The sequence below is a fragment of the Sus scrofa genome, chromosome 1, assembly GCF_054392235.1.
Source record: "Sus scrofa isolate SSC_HxYL_T2T_F1_AM1 chromosome 1, Sscrofa_HxYL_maternal_Yorkshire_Landrace_v2.0, whole genome shotgun sequence".
NCBI classification, from domain to species: domain Eukaryota; kingdom Metazoa; phylum Chordata; class Mammalia; order Artiodactyla; family Suidae; genus Sus; species Sus scrofa.
Window position 1 is genome coordinate 58,107,640 of NC_139383.1, and position 15,199 is coordinate 58,122,838.

General features: G+C 42.3%; 1 protein-coding gene across 9 annotated transcripts in view; it reads right to left on the reverse strand.

The window, feature by feature from the left end:
* The window catches only part of BACH2 (BTB domain and CNC homolog 2), a 379,609-nt gene that overhangs the window by 187,891 nt on the left and 176,519 nt on the right, over positions 1–15,199 (reverse strand). The window lies entirely within an intron of this gene.

The window sequence follows — 15,199 nt, forward strand, 5'->3', positions numbered from 1 at the left end:
TCTCAGTAATAGAAAAAAGCTCTTGGAGAGTTAAATGAAGTTCCACTGGAAGGAGGTCTGATGGGATATTTTGATTGCTCTTCGTACATGTACTTAGAAATCTGTCCTGAAATTATCCATTTGAAGTAGTTAGAAACAGGTGTTAATTACTGTTCCTTTTTTGTAGGTGGGGACAAGGAGGTATAGAGAGGGTGAGTGGCTTGGTCAGTGATTGAGAGAGTGGTAAAAGTGGAACCACACACCTCACAGGACTTTCCATGTCCAATCTGCCAGTATCAAGGGTCCTGTGATCTTATTTCCATGAAGTATTCTAATTCCTCGAAATTCTATTAAGAAGGTCACTTATTCTGGAGAGGGCCAAAGAAGGGGCCAAGTGATGAACTCTAAACAAGAGCAGTTTTTTTAAAAAAATTCATTTTATTGAGTTGTCACTGCAGTGGGTTGGGTCACTGCTATGTCGTGGGTTCGATCCCTGGCCCTGGGATCTTCCACATGCTATGGGTGTGGCCAAAGAAAAAAATTTATTTTACTGAATTATAATGATTTACAATGTGTTAATTTCTGCTGTACTGCAAAATGGTTCAGTTATACCTATCCATAAATTCTTTCTCATAGTCTTTTAAATTATGTCAGAGGATACTGACTATAGTTCCCCGTGCTATTCAGAAGGACCTTGTTGTTCCTCTATCTCATGTATACTAGTTTACACCTGCTAATCTCAAACTCCCAACCCCCCCACCCTCCCCCTTGGCAATCACAAGTCTGTTTTCTTTGTCTATGAGTCTGTTAGCAAGAGCAGTTTTTACATCCAGGTCTCACGTTAGAGACCTAGGGGTGTGTATGCACAAAAACACTCTGAACAAAGTGTAGAGGAGAGGATGGACAAACAAGACTCCAGGCAAAATCAGGCAAAGAGCTCTACTGAAGCCCCTGTCCTGAGCCCGCCTCTGTGCCCACGAGGCCCACGATGTCCTTCTTCAGGGGGCCCCAAACAGATCTGGCCCTGGGAGTCTAGGCAGGAGCTGCCTCCATGTGGAGGGAAATCACTGCCATCATGGGGGGACAGAGATGCAGCAGGTTCCAGAGCTGCCCCGCGGGCATCACAGCCCTGTCAGCCAGGCCAGGGAGCCCCTGCCCCCAACCCTTCTCTGAACTCACAATCCCCACTTCAGTGCCTCAGAATCTCCCGTCCAAATGAGTTTCCGCAGTTAGTGCAGGACTCTCTCTGAGTCCACCCTGTTTAGAGTGGGCTACACCTGCGGAGGGTGTAGCCAATTAGGTGTGGCTGTACTTTGGCTGTGTGGGTGTCCACTGCAGGCACGCAGGCCCCTGAGATTGGGCCATAGTTAGAGGATAGGAGGACAGGCAGAAAAGGGGCAGGGTGGCCACTGGCTCTCCGCCCACCCTTCCCGCCATGCTCCAGCTCAGAGCCCCAAGGAGCCTGTGAATTCTCAACTCAAAGCCAGCCTTGTGAAAGGTCATCATGTCCCCGTAGAGGACAGAATGTGCTTCGTACAACCATCTGTTAGCTTGACTTATAACATTTTAATATTTAAACATACAGCACGAGAGCTTCAATCATGCCCTTGCCCCAAGCCGTACAAATGACAGGGCCAAGCCACTGTGGACGTCATCAAGGCCAGGACTGTGCAGCCTGCGACCTGGAGGAGGGCACCTGTGGGTCATGTACCCCAATGTTGCAGACACTGACCCTCTGGGTGAGGAAGTTGAGGCCGCTGCTAGGGGCCTTCAGAATATCCAGGTGCTTATACAACACAGATTTCCTTCACTGCTGTTTTGGGGAGATTATGCTGAAAGTAGTCAGCTAAATCTTTTCTTACCGACCTGCTCAAATACATCAGGTTCTTGCTATGGGCTGAGAAAAATCTTCACTTAAAAAAAATATCATCTGGGGTTCCTGTTGTAGCTCAGTGGTTAACGAATCCGACTAGGAACCATGAGGTTGTAGGTTCCATCCCTGGCATCGCTCAGTGCGTTAAGGATCCGACGTTGCTGTGAGTTGTGGTATAGGTCGCAGACGCGGTTTGGATCCTGAGTTGCTGTGTCTGTGGCATAGGCCGGTGGCTACAGCTCCTGTTCGACCCCTAGCCTGGGAACCTCCATACGCCATGAGGAACGGCCCTAGAAAAGACCAAAAAAAAAAAAAAAAATATATATATATATATATTTATATATATATATACACACACACACATATACATACATACATATATATACACACATACACATATATATGCACATACATACATATATATATAAAATGATCAAATCCTTTCATCTCCTGTGGTTTCTTTTTTCCATACGTACTTTGTAACATATTTATCAGCAGCTAGTTTAACAACTTGCTGGTACCAGTGGGAACCGACCCAACAGCAGTTAGACACATCAAGGAAGGACCAAATGTAGCTAGGAAAAGAAAAATACCACGGAATGTCAGGCTGAACTGTAAGAAATCATTAAGTAGCTATATATCAAGTGCATAAATACGCTTCATTTTAAAGGCCCACACATATTACACCCACTTTCAGGAGTTTCCCAAAGTAATTTAAAACTATTTGATGTTGCTTCCTGTTTTTCAGTCCTTTTATCTGTTGATGGGGGTGGCAATTCTGTTACCAACTGAACAAGAAGAAAAGTGAAGGATGGGGCAAGTTTCTTAGTTTTAGTCATCAAAATCTGCTTTAAAGGACCTCATTTTTAGATTTTAAATTCCCCAATTTTGGGCTCTAAACTTCAAAGTCATTAAGATTATACTGTATTATAACCACAGATTGCACCCACATTTTCGCCTGGAGTTAATGAACTTGCATCAACTTTGGGCTTCCTGCTCTCTCTAAAGTTCCCTGGTAAAGCACCTCATGTTCAAAAGAGAGACAAGAAATCAAGGTGGCAGCTCACTGGCCTCAGTCTGTAGTCAATACATTTTTTTCTTTCCTGCTTGACATAAAGACTAACCAGAAAAAGACCTTTTCATAGTTTTTTTTTTATTATTTATTTTTTATTTTTTGTCTTTTATCTTTTCTAGGGCCGCACCCGTGGCATATGGAAGTTCCCAGGCTAGGGGTCGAATCGGAGCTGTAGCCACCAGCCTACACCACAGCCACAGCAACGCAGGATCTGAGCCACATCTTTGACCTACACCACAGTTCATGGCAACACCACATCCCTACCCCACTGAGGGAGGCCAGGGATCAAACCCATGTCCTCATGGATACTAGTCGGGTTCGTTAACCACTGAGCCATGATGGGAACTCCTAAATTTAATACTACACAGTATCCAACAACATTTTGGCCAATGTATCCATCAAGATGATATTTCAAATACCGCATCATTCTAACAGTGAGGAGCAGACAGAACTATCTATCCCCTTCTTAGTCCTACAATGCAAATCCTAATATCCTTAATGTTTTGGGCTGTTCCTTCACATCAATGACTAGGATTGTGCTTGTGGAAATGAGCCCCTGTAAGGATTTTTCAAATACTGCTATTGCCTTTTATTTCTCACATTCTCTATTTGTGAAGCTGATTTCTCTTTTGGATACAACTGTAGGTCTTAACACTGATTTCTGCAATTAAATGTCAACTCTCTCAGGTTGAGTCCCCTCCCCCCCCCACTTTCTTCCGTTTATCCACTCGATGGCAAAGGAACACACGGAAGAGAACAGTGCTCAAGAGATTTTCTTTTTATCCTGAAATCGTACTAGACTTCCAGAGCCGTGGGCAGTCAGGGTGAAAACTAACTCAATAAACAATACCCTGTAGGAGCCGGCTCAGTGTGTATGCTGCATTGAATCCTGCTTGGTCAATTCCGAAAGGAAGCTCGGAATAAATATTTACCATATTTATTTATTGCTCCCACTGAGAACTATCTAAGACAAGAGGATGTTTAATGATGAAAGAGTTTTCAAGATTTCTCCTCTGCGCTGTCCTGCCTGTGGAGTGTGAGGACAGATACAGGTCCCAGCTTCATAATGAAACCAGACACAGTTCACTTCCTTTTTTTCTGAAACCACCCCCTCACCTGGGGGATGTCTTGAGATGACACAGAGTTAGTCATGTGTCACGATCCTGAGATAACGAAGGGAATGATTGGTACTCATTAGCATTGACAATAATAATATTTAAAATATCCTCCTGGGAAGACGGATGGCATTTGCTTAGGATGGAATATAGCCTTGACTAAGCTCACCTGCTCCAGCTGCTGATCCCTATGGTCTCCAAAGGAGAAAGGAGATGTTTCAACTCCACAGCTGCTTCTTCTCTTATAACTGACATTAAAAAGGAGAGGTCAAGATGTGTCCAATCAGGGAGGGAAGGGGATGGACTGGGAGTGTGGGTTTGGTAGATGCAAACTATTACATTTAGAATGGATAGGCAATGGGGTCGTGCTGTATAGCCCAGGGAACTGTGTCCAGTCTCTTGGGCTAGAACATGATGGAAGACAGTATGAAAAAAAAAAAGTGTCCAATCAGAAGAGTGGACATGGGGATACACTTCCATGGCTTATGACTGAACATGAACTGCCAAGAAATCACAAACACTCTTTGCCCACCCCCCCCCCTCCGCCCCCAGCCTTTGGGAGACATCCTGATGAGCAGAGATCAGAGAGGAGGCCACTGCAACACACAAACTGGTTATCAGGTGGGCTCTCTCCTCCCTGCAGCCTGGAGAAAGACAGCCAAAGAGTGGGGCACTGGAGAATGTCTGTCATCTCTCCAGACAAGTGGGAAAAGAACCCCAAATAAATGTAGCCCTTCTTGTCTGAGGGTCCCCCAAGAAATATCTTCAGTTTTGGCTGTTTTCTACTGTCAACCTTTCTATTGAGGATACAGAGGTGATGTGCTCCATCCGTAGGCTTCCTTGTCTGCTCTTCCTCCTCCTACCAGGAACCAATCACTATTCTTGGGTTCTGGATTCTAGGATGTGCCCTTACTTAAGGAATTTGTCCCTGCATTTATTCTCATTCTCCCTGCAACATCCATGTCTCTCTATCCAGGACCACTGGCATCTAAGCAGGTTTACTACCTCCTGTCTTAAAATCCCTTCTTGATTCCATAACTTCTCCAGGTACCACTCCCCTTCTCTGCCCTGATTTTGAAGGAGGACCTTCAAAAGAGTGGTCTAGACTCACTGGCTTTCTCATTCTCTCCTTAGCCTGTTGTAAGTAGGTTTTGGGTTATTTCAGAGAAACTGCTTTTATCAAGGTCCCCAAAGAGTCTATCCTCCCCATTGCATGCTTCACTTTTCTCTTTTCCTCTTGCATGATGTTTCTTTATCATTTGACTCAGTGGACCCACTTCCTCCGTGGCTTCAGTGGCACCACATTGTCCTGGCTTCTCACCTGACCCTCTCCCCTCACCTGTGACCCTCCCCAGCTCCTTGGTTGGCTCCCCTTCTAAATGTTAGCATGTTCCAGGGCTCCAACCTTGGACCTTTTCTCTTCTCTAACTACACCACTGCCAGGTCCATGACTTCTGTTACTTTATGTTCAGCGCTCCCAAATATACTATATCCTGCCCTGACCTCTTTCCTGATTTCCATTTCCAATTACCCACACAGCATCCCAACTGTATATCCAACATCAAATATTATATGGCTGCGATAATGTTCCTGTCACTACCCTTCTTACCATCACTTTCCTGCTTGAAGGACACCTTTCCTGTAGACTTCGAGCTGCTCTTAAAACAGGATCCAAGATCCCTCCGCAGGCCTGCAAGGACCTGCCTGGCTCTCTCATCTCACTTGTGCCTGTCACTCCTCTTCTGTGCCCTGCTCCAGTCACTTCAGTTCACAGGCCATTCATCCACCCATGTCCCGTCTGCTTCAGTGCTTGGGTATCTTCCTTTGTTTTGGCCTGGAAGGTCCTTCCCTTAGTAGGGAAGGTCCTTCTCTCCCACATCAGGCATCATCTGACATTCCTATACACCTGCCTCCCTGTAATCGCCCTTCTCCTGATCACATCGCTCCATTTTATTACCTTCCTAGCACTCATCACTCTTCGTAATTACCTTGCTGATGAATAGGACTGCGGGTGTATAGTCTACATGTATTCCTGAAACAGAATGTGACTTTCCACTACAGCGGAAATCTCGTTTCCTGTGCTACGCTGTATTCCTACCATTTAGGACAGTACCTGGAATGTGGCAGGTGATGCATTAATATTTGCTGCATGGATGCAACATGTGTGAGGAACAATGGGTGTATGACGCCATGCAGGAAAGGCCTCTGCATATTGCAAAATATCATATACAAGTAAGATAAGAGCTAGAACATGCCATAACTAGTCCAGACTCTGTCTTCTAGACAAGTCATCGACATCATCACTCTATGAACATCTGCCATCTTGACTCCATTTCAGCAAGTGAAATAAGACAAGCGTCTAGGCTCTCATTGTCTCTCTCCAGTCCCACAAATGGTCTCCTGCTGCCATTCTCTTTCTTCTCCAGGCCATCTTCTACAATGTAGGGAGTCATCTTTCAACACAGAAACGTCATCACAATGCATCTCTGCTTCCCACTGATGTTAGGTTGAAGTCTGAATATGGCTTCCAAGGTTATTCAGGATGCTGCTCCCTCTTAAGCCTCATGTTTTGCCACTGCTCCTACTCTGCTCTATGTTCCAGCTGTCCTGAAATTCAGTTCTTTGAAAGTACCAGGCATTGTCACCTCAGAATTCACATAGTCATTTACTCCCACCCCCACCTCCCTGTCCTGGCTAATTCATCTTTCCGGTGTCAGGTTGGAGAGCACCTCCTGCGGGAACTTTGTCGGACCCTCCCTGTCTGGGTTAGGTGTGCTTCTTTAGTCATGCTATTGCGTCCTATCCTTCTGCAGTCACAGCCTCTGTCATTCCTGGTTCCTGGGATGATTATTCACTTAATGTCCCCTCCACTCCCTGGTGAGCTCCTTGAGGACAAGGACCATGCTCTCCTGTCCATCTCTGGGCCCTAGCAATAGGTGCTCAAGAATAATTATGGAGTTAATGAACAAATGGACCAATGTATGAATCCCACCAAAGACAAAAGAGATCATTCCAGAGAGTAAGAGGCTAGCTTTGATTCTTCTCTTTTCTTCAATCTCTTTGATTCTTCCTAATTCTTATACCTCATTTTCCATATTCCCTTTTTTAGCTTTCTGGTCTTTATTTGTATTTTGAATCAACACCTCTCCATTATTTTGTGTTTTTCTTTCCAAGCAGGAATAAACAATTGTTTTCTGTCTTATCTAAGTTTAGGCCCTTTCTTCTGAAGTCTTTTTCACCTTCACTTTCTCCTGGTCCTTCCCATGTTTATAAGCATCTATAGTTATACACTGAAGTACTCTCAGTGTTTATTATTGACTATAATAGTTTTCTTTTATGATTCATTATAGTTTCATTTATTATATGGGATGTTTCAAGATAGTGAAGTCTAACACAGTGTTAAGTTCCTTAGAGCAATTAAAATTCAAGCTAATAAACGTTCAAGCATTTTCAAAGACATGCTATTTGGACATTTTCCAGGATGGTAATGCTAATAATCAAAAAATCTGAAGAAGAACCATCTATTATTTAAAGGGGAGAGGGGTCAGTGGCTTTTCACAACTGACTTTTCTTTGCTACCAACTCGGTTTTCTGCTCTGTGGAGAACAAAGACAAGATGAAAGGGCCATAATATTCCATGAGTAAATAACTCTTTTAAGTACCTGAATTGTAAGTTAGGAAAAATTACTCTCTGGTGATTAAAGTAGATTTCTAGGAGCCCGTGTTATTGCATCCAAGTACATCTTAATCCCACCGGGGAGTTTATTCCTTTGAAAGATTTACTTGTACAGCGGATAAGAGTTTTAACAAATAATTTCATTATATCTGTATTTGCCTTCTGTTAATACAGGCATATCAGTGATCAGTACTCAAGGGCCATAACGAACCCATTCATGTTAATATACTCTCAATAAATCAAAAGATATGCATTTGCTGCAACATGGATGGACCTAGAGATTATCAGACTAAGTGAAGTAAGCCAGACAAAGACAAATAGCATATGATATCACTTACATGTGGAATCTTAAAAAATAATATACAAATGAATTTATTTACAAAACAGAAACAGACCCACAGACACAGAAAACAAACTTATGATTATGAAAGAGGGAAACAGGAAAGGGATAAATTAGGAGTTTGAGATTAACAGATACTGTATAAAGTAGATAACCAACAAGGACTACTGTATAGTATAGGGAATTACACTCAATAGCTTATAACAACCTATAAGGGAAAATAATCTGAAAAAGAATACACACACACACACACACATACACATATCACTTTGCTGCACAGCTGAAACTAACACACCATTGTAAATCAACTATACTCCAATTAAAAAAAAAGATATGCATTAGATTGATTTATCAAGGAAAGACCAATACACACTTTTAAGCAAAACTGACAACATTAGGCCAAGAGGGTGACTGTGAGTATCTAAAGTAAAAAAGCAGAACAAAGGATAGTTTGTTCTTCTTTGCAGGTATTCAAACAGGTAAACTCTGTCATTTACTGCCTATAAGGTAACCAGAAAAAGCTACATAACTCCTCTAAATCTAATACTGTAAAATGGGGGTAATAGTACTTACCAAATAGGGGTTTTGTGAAGATTAAAGGAGATAATACATACAAAGTAAAATGTGAGCTCCATTTTTGGTTACACAGCAAATGCTCAGAACATTTAATCTAAATTAACTATTTCCTTTTATCTTTCATTAAGAATCCTTTGTACGAGCATGTAACATGACATCATATAAAATGCAAAATATTATTGACATGTAAGGCTTTATGTGGTATCTGTAAGCCTCTAAGTGCATATGACATTTAGGAACTTTTATCTACATGCTAATAGGAACTGTTTGAATTTGTACCCATGGTGCACATGCAGCTATGTCTAGTGATGGTGATTAAGTGTTGATCCTTCCAGGGTCTCCTGTGGGCCCAGCCCTTACTGCCTCTACTTAATTATGTTAGTGTCAATCAATTAAAACATGAAGACTTAATGAAGAGTATACACAAGATTAATTCACACATATTCAAAATAAACTTTTTTTTTTAAGGGCCGCACAAGTGGCATATGGAAGTTCCCAGGCTAGGAGCCCAGAGTTGCAGCTGCCAGTCTACACCATAGCCACAGCAACAGGGGATCTGAGCCACATCTGAGACCTACACCTCAGCTTGGAGCAATGCTGGATCCTTAACCCACTGAGTGAGACCAGGGATTGAACCTTCATCCGCATGGATATTAGTCAGGTTCTTAACCTGCCAAGCCACAACGGAACTCCCCCCAAATAAACACATTAATATGATGTCCAAAATTCATTATTTAAGACATGGCACACATTACACAGAAATGCTTAGTGACAGGTTGACCTACCACTTGATTTGTGATGTAAGTTTACTGAGCTATCAACTTCAACTAAAAAGCCTGAAATTTCAATATACAGAATAGAGGAGCAGCTGCAGAAACAACTTTCTAAAAATAGATAATATTATCCAGCATCTGGAAAACCAATTATTTATTGAAAATATTCAGAATTTGATATTGCCCAGTAACTTCAAAAGTTGCTAGAAAGACATAATTAACATTACTGCAGATTCTTAGTGCGTAAAAATGTTTTAAATAACAAATCTTAGGAGTTTTTAGTTATTGGCAAAAACAATCTCTTAAAATGTAAGGTCCATTCATCTTGAAAACTACTAACTTGGACATTTCTAGATAATCATGAAGCGCAAGTTAAAAACATCCAGACATGTATGTGAAAACATATACAATTTGCCTACCACTGAAGCAGTAAGTTGGTCAAAATTGGGACCAGCGTGCTTTCTATTTGTCACAATCTGTCTAGGATTAGATAAATAAGTATTGCTCAGGACTGGGGAAAATTAAGAACCCAGAAAAGCCAGCACAGCACTAGGAGATCCTTATGCAATAGGGAGATGCAGGATGAAGGGTCAGAAGACCTTGCTCTAAGCATAACCTGACCTTCTGTTAGCGGTGTGACCTATGCCAGTCATTTATTCACCCACTCCAGATACTGGGGATATGAACTGACAAGGCAGGCCCTTTGGAGAGCTCATTCAGTAAAGCTTGCTAGCGCTCTAGAAATGGGGAGGGCCACAAAGATGTCAAGGAATTTAAATCAGGCATCACAACAGAAAGTCCATGAGGGTTGCCATTTTCATGGAACAGATGGCCACTGGGTCTGTTTCTTTGTCCACAGAATAGGAATAGAAACACCTACTTTCTGTGCCTCAGTAAAAATCAAACTCTGTCAGCACTTCTTATGTTGCACACATCTGAAATTAAAAGAAAAAGACACTACCTTATCAGAATAAACCATGAGGCAACCCGATTCTCTAAGGTTCTTAGAACAAAGCTTGCCTATTTCACAATGTCTTCATTGATACATTTATTGGCCCTTCAAAAGAAGACAAATATTTGTATCATTGTAAACCTTCTTCAGATATCTTGTGTCTTGGTACAGATATTAACATCCCTAAGTGGGTCCCTATATTTGGCAGAGAACTCTTCAAACTGTTTTAAGACTATATTTTTTTAGGGCTGCACCCAGTGGCACATGGAAGTTCCCAGGCTGGGGGTCGAATGGAGTTACAGCTGCTGGCCTATGCCACAGCCACAGCAATGCAGGATCCAAGCCACATTTGCGACCTACACCACAGCTTGCAGCAATGCCAGATCCTTAACCCATGGAGTGAGGCCAGGGATCGAACTCACATCCACCCAAATACTAGTTGGGTTTGTTACTTCTGAGCCATGACGGGAACTCCCGCTATTTGCTTTTTGAGCAGATTTTTCTTTTCTTTTTTTTAACCTATAAATTTCTTGGAGTGGTTCTGAATATATCCAGTAGAAAATCTCTTGATGAGAGCACTGAGTTGATTGAGCAGATTAATCAGGCTTCCCATCTCCTCTATAAAATATACTGACCAACACTGTGGTCATATGAAGGCTGCCCTCTGGCACCCTGGGCACTCAGCTCCTTCCTGAAAACTTCATGCTTAAACTGTTAATGCCACTGTGCTTGTTATTATAATTTTGTAATATATACAGATAGGCATATTACATATATTTAACATATATGTTTAGATATCACATTGGGTAATCAAATATGAGTGTAAAAATAAATTTATTTTTCTGAAAGTTCAGTGAAATTAAATGAAAGAAGCACATTGCTAAAGGAAACTTGCTATTGAATTAGACATAAATAAGCCAAAAGACAGGGGCAATAAAAATTTGCAATGATTTTACAGTGAGACTGGGTGTTAAGTGTCTTTAAAAATTCTTCCACTCTAAAGAGACTGAATGTAAAAATCTTGCCATAAGGTGCATGAAAGATGTTCCAATCAGCAGACCCAAACTCCAAGAAAAGGCCTTGGGTTCACATCAGAAGGTTGGCGAATAATTATTCACGTGTAGCTTTAAGTTAAATGCATTATTTAGGCTATGTGGTATCTTTTTTTTTTTTTTTTTTAAATCCCACTCCTGGGCATATGTCCAGAGAAAATTCTAATCTGAAAAGACACATGCACCCCAATGTTCACAGCAGTACTATTTACAATAGCCAAGACACGGAAGTAACCAGTCGTCCATCAAAGAGGAATGGATAAAGAAGATGTGGTACGTATATACAATGGAGTATTACTCAGCTATAAAAAAGTAACAGAATAGGAGTTCCCATTGTGGCTCAGTGGAAACGAATCTGACTAGGAACCATGAGGTTCTGGGTTCGATCCCTGGCCTTGCTCAGTGGGTTAAGGAGCTGGAGTTGCCATGGGCTATGGCATAGGTCGCAGACGTGGCTCAGATCTGGCGTTGCTGTGGCTGTGGTATAGGTCGGTGGCTATAGCTCTGATTGGACCCCTAGCCTGGGAAGCTCCATATGCCACTGGTGTGGCCCTAAAAAGCTAAAAAAGAAAAAAAAATAATGCCTTTTGCAGCAACATGAACAGACCTAGAGATTATTACACTAAGTGAAGTCAGACAGAGAAAGACAAATATCATACTATACCACTTACATGGGTAATCTAATAACAATGATACAAAAACCTATTTAAAAAACGGAAACAACCTTAGAGATTTCAAAACCAATCTTATGGTTACCATAGGTGAAACTATTGGGTAGAAGGAAGAATTGGGAGGGTGGGAACAGCACATATATACTATTGTATAAAATAGATGATTAATGAGAACCTGCTGTATAGCACAGGAAAATCTACTCAATAGTTTGTAATAACCTATATATAAAAAAATGGATATATTTATATGTATGACTGATTCACTTTGCTGTATACCTGAAACTAATACAACACTGTAAATCAACTATACTCCAATAAAATTACATAAAAAATTAAGAATAAAAAAAAGATTCACCTTTTAACTGATTTTTCAACCAACCAGAAAACATGCAGTCTCAATCAGGTTAGCTACAAGGACTGTGATTATACAACCAGCCATGAACCCCAGGAATCTCTTGGAATATGGAGTTTTATTTTTATTTATTTATTTATTTATTTTTGTCTTTTTTAGGGCCGCACCTGCAGCATACGGAGGTTCCCAGGCTAGGGGTCTAATTGGAGCTGTTGCTGCAGGCCTATGCCAGAGCCACAGCAACTCCAGATCCAAGCTGCGTCTGTGACCTACATCACAGCTCACGGCAATGGCAGATCCTTAACCCACTGAGCGAGGCCAGGGATAGAACCTGAAACCTCACGGTTCCTAGTCGGATTCATTTTCGCTGTGCCACAACTGGAACTCCAAGGAATATGGAGTTTTTTCTTGTGGCTCCTTCTACTTTTTTTTTTTTTTTTTTTTTTGGTATTATCTACCATTTATCAATGATTACTCATTGCTTAATTAATTAAAAACATTATTTTTAATGAAAAATAGGTATTTATAAACTTCAGGTATCCTGGAACAAACAGAAAAAGACGGTCAAATATTTTCGCTCATGGGTTGTTTAGTTAGCAATTTTAATTTTGCCTTTTGTCTCTTTATTTCTGGTGGGAGGACACCTACTTATCAGAACACTGGTTTAATTGGAGTTCAAAGAACATAAACTTCCCAGTAACAAAAGCTGGACCTTTCCAATGTAAAGGTTGACTCCGGGGCAGCAGAACCCTTTCATGTGTGAACCAGGTTTCCTTTTACTAATCTGGTTCTCCTCCTGCATATTTTGGGAAGTGACCTCAGTGCAGGCAAAGTGCCTCATGGGCCAAAGGCACATCTCTGCCTGGGCCTTAAAGGGAGTGTGACTCAGAGCACTTCGATGGGGATGCCCAAGGGTCGTGCATGACCAGACACTGGCAAAGCAGTTTTGAGAAACCTCCCCCTCAACTGAGAAATCCACTGTGAGAAACCCGGAGCTTGTACCAAGCAAAGAAATCAAGTTGGTAAAATACCAAAAAAAAAAAAAAGAGGTTTGTGTCAGTCTCAAATACAGGTCCACCTCCCTCACCAGAACAAAAACCACCACCAAAAAAGGTTTATAGGAAAGGACCATTGGAAAGCGGTCAGATGAGGTGTCTGGCTAGATTCATCTGAGCTTTTCCTTTTATTTTTCTCCCTGTTGGGGGACAGATGGGGAAAATGGCCCTGAACCTGTTCAAAGTCCAGTGCAAAACCAATGGACATATGGTTATTCCTCAGTAAATATGTCTCCAACTTGCACATCCCAGGAGATCCAAAGCAAAGAAGAAATGCTGGATCATGCCTCCACCCCTGTGCAGGCAAGCAGTGTGGCTGTGCTCAGAGCTATGGCTGGGTGTGCCTGGCTTTCCCAAGCCCTCTGGCAGCTGGGCGTCTGCTGAACAAGAAGGGGACCCACTAGAACAGAACCCTGGGACCTCTAGGCAGCAGTACTGCTGGTGTAGACACTGCCCACGGCAACCGTTGCATTTTGTTCATGGAAGAACTTCTTACAGCTATACATAAAAAAGGGAAATAAAACCAAAAACGCAACCTCTGGGAAAAGTTAGCTGTAAATCTAGTTTTGCTGAACTTCAAAACTGTTGTTGAACTGCTTCAAAGATGGGTGGGTTGAACTGTTACCCATCCCTGGAAGATACATCCATGTCCCAACTCCCAGAACTAGAAATGTGACCTTATTTGGAAAAAGGGTCTTTGTGGCTATAATTAGGTTGAGAAGATGGAGATGAAATTATCCCAGATGAACTGGGTGGGCCCGAAAGCCAAGACAGGTGTCCTTAGAAGAGACAAGAGAAGACACTGGAGGAGCAGGCCATGTGAAGACAGAGGCCAGGGCTGAGGGTAGGAGGTCACTCGCCATGCGACCCCCAGAGCCCCCCCAGAAGCTGGGAGAGGCAAGGAAGGGACCACTCTAAAGCCATGAGGGGAAGTGGGACACCTTCACTTCAGACATGTAGCCTTCAGAACCATGAGAGAATATGTCTCTGTTGCTTGAAGTCACTCAATTTGTGGCAGTTTCTTACAATAGCCCTCAGAAGGTAATACGGAAGGCAAAGAAGGACAGCCTGTCAGGAGACGAGTGAGAAAAGCTCAAGAAACCCCTACTGGAAATAGAAGTCCACGTGTGAGTACCAATGTCACCCCTTATTATAGAGGTCATACCAATGTCATCCCTAATGCCCAAAGCACAATGATTCTGTCAGGGAGAAGGGAGCAGGACGGGGTGGGGGGGAACCTCCTCTAAATGCACACATGAGCCCCCCAAATCAGATGTTTAAGAATCTGAAGGCTGGATCGTGGCCAAACATGGTCTGTGGCAGAATCACCTGGAGAAGTTTAAAACATGTTGATTTCGCCACAAAAGAAGGGTTGAATCAGAATTTCTTAGGGTCAAGTTTCAGAAACTGTGTTTTTGAAAAGTTTCTCATGTGATTCTGATCATCTACCTTTCTTTTCTTTTTCTTTTTTCTTTCTTTTTTGGTCTTTTTAGAGCTGCACCTGAGGCATATGGAAGTTCCCAGGCTAGGGGTTGAATTGGAGCAGTAGGCGATGACCTACACCACAGCTCATGGCAACGCTGGATCCTTAACCCACTGAGCAAGGCCAGGGATCAAACCCACAACCTCATGGGTATTCGTCGGGTTCGTTACTGCTGAGCCATGACGGGAATCCTGATCATCTACCCTTCTTAAAAATGACTGGTCTGC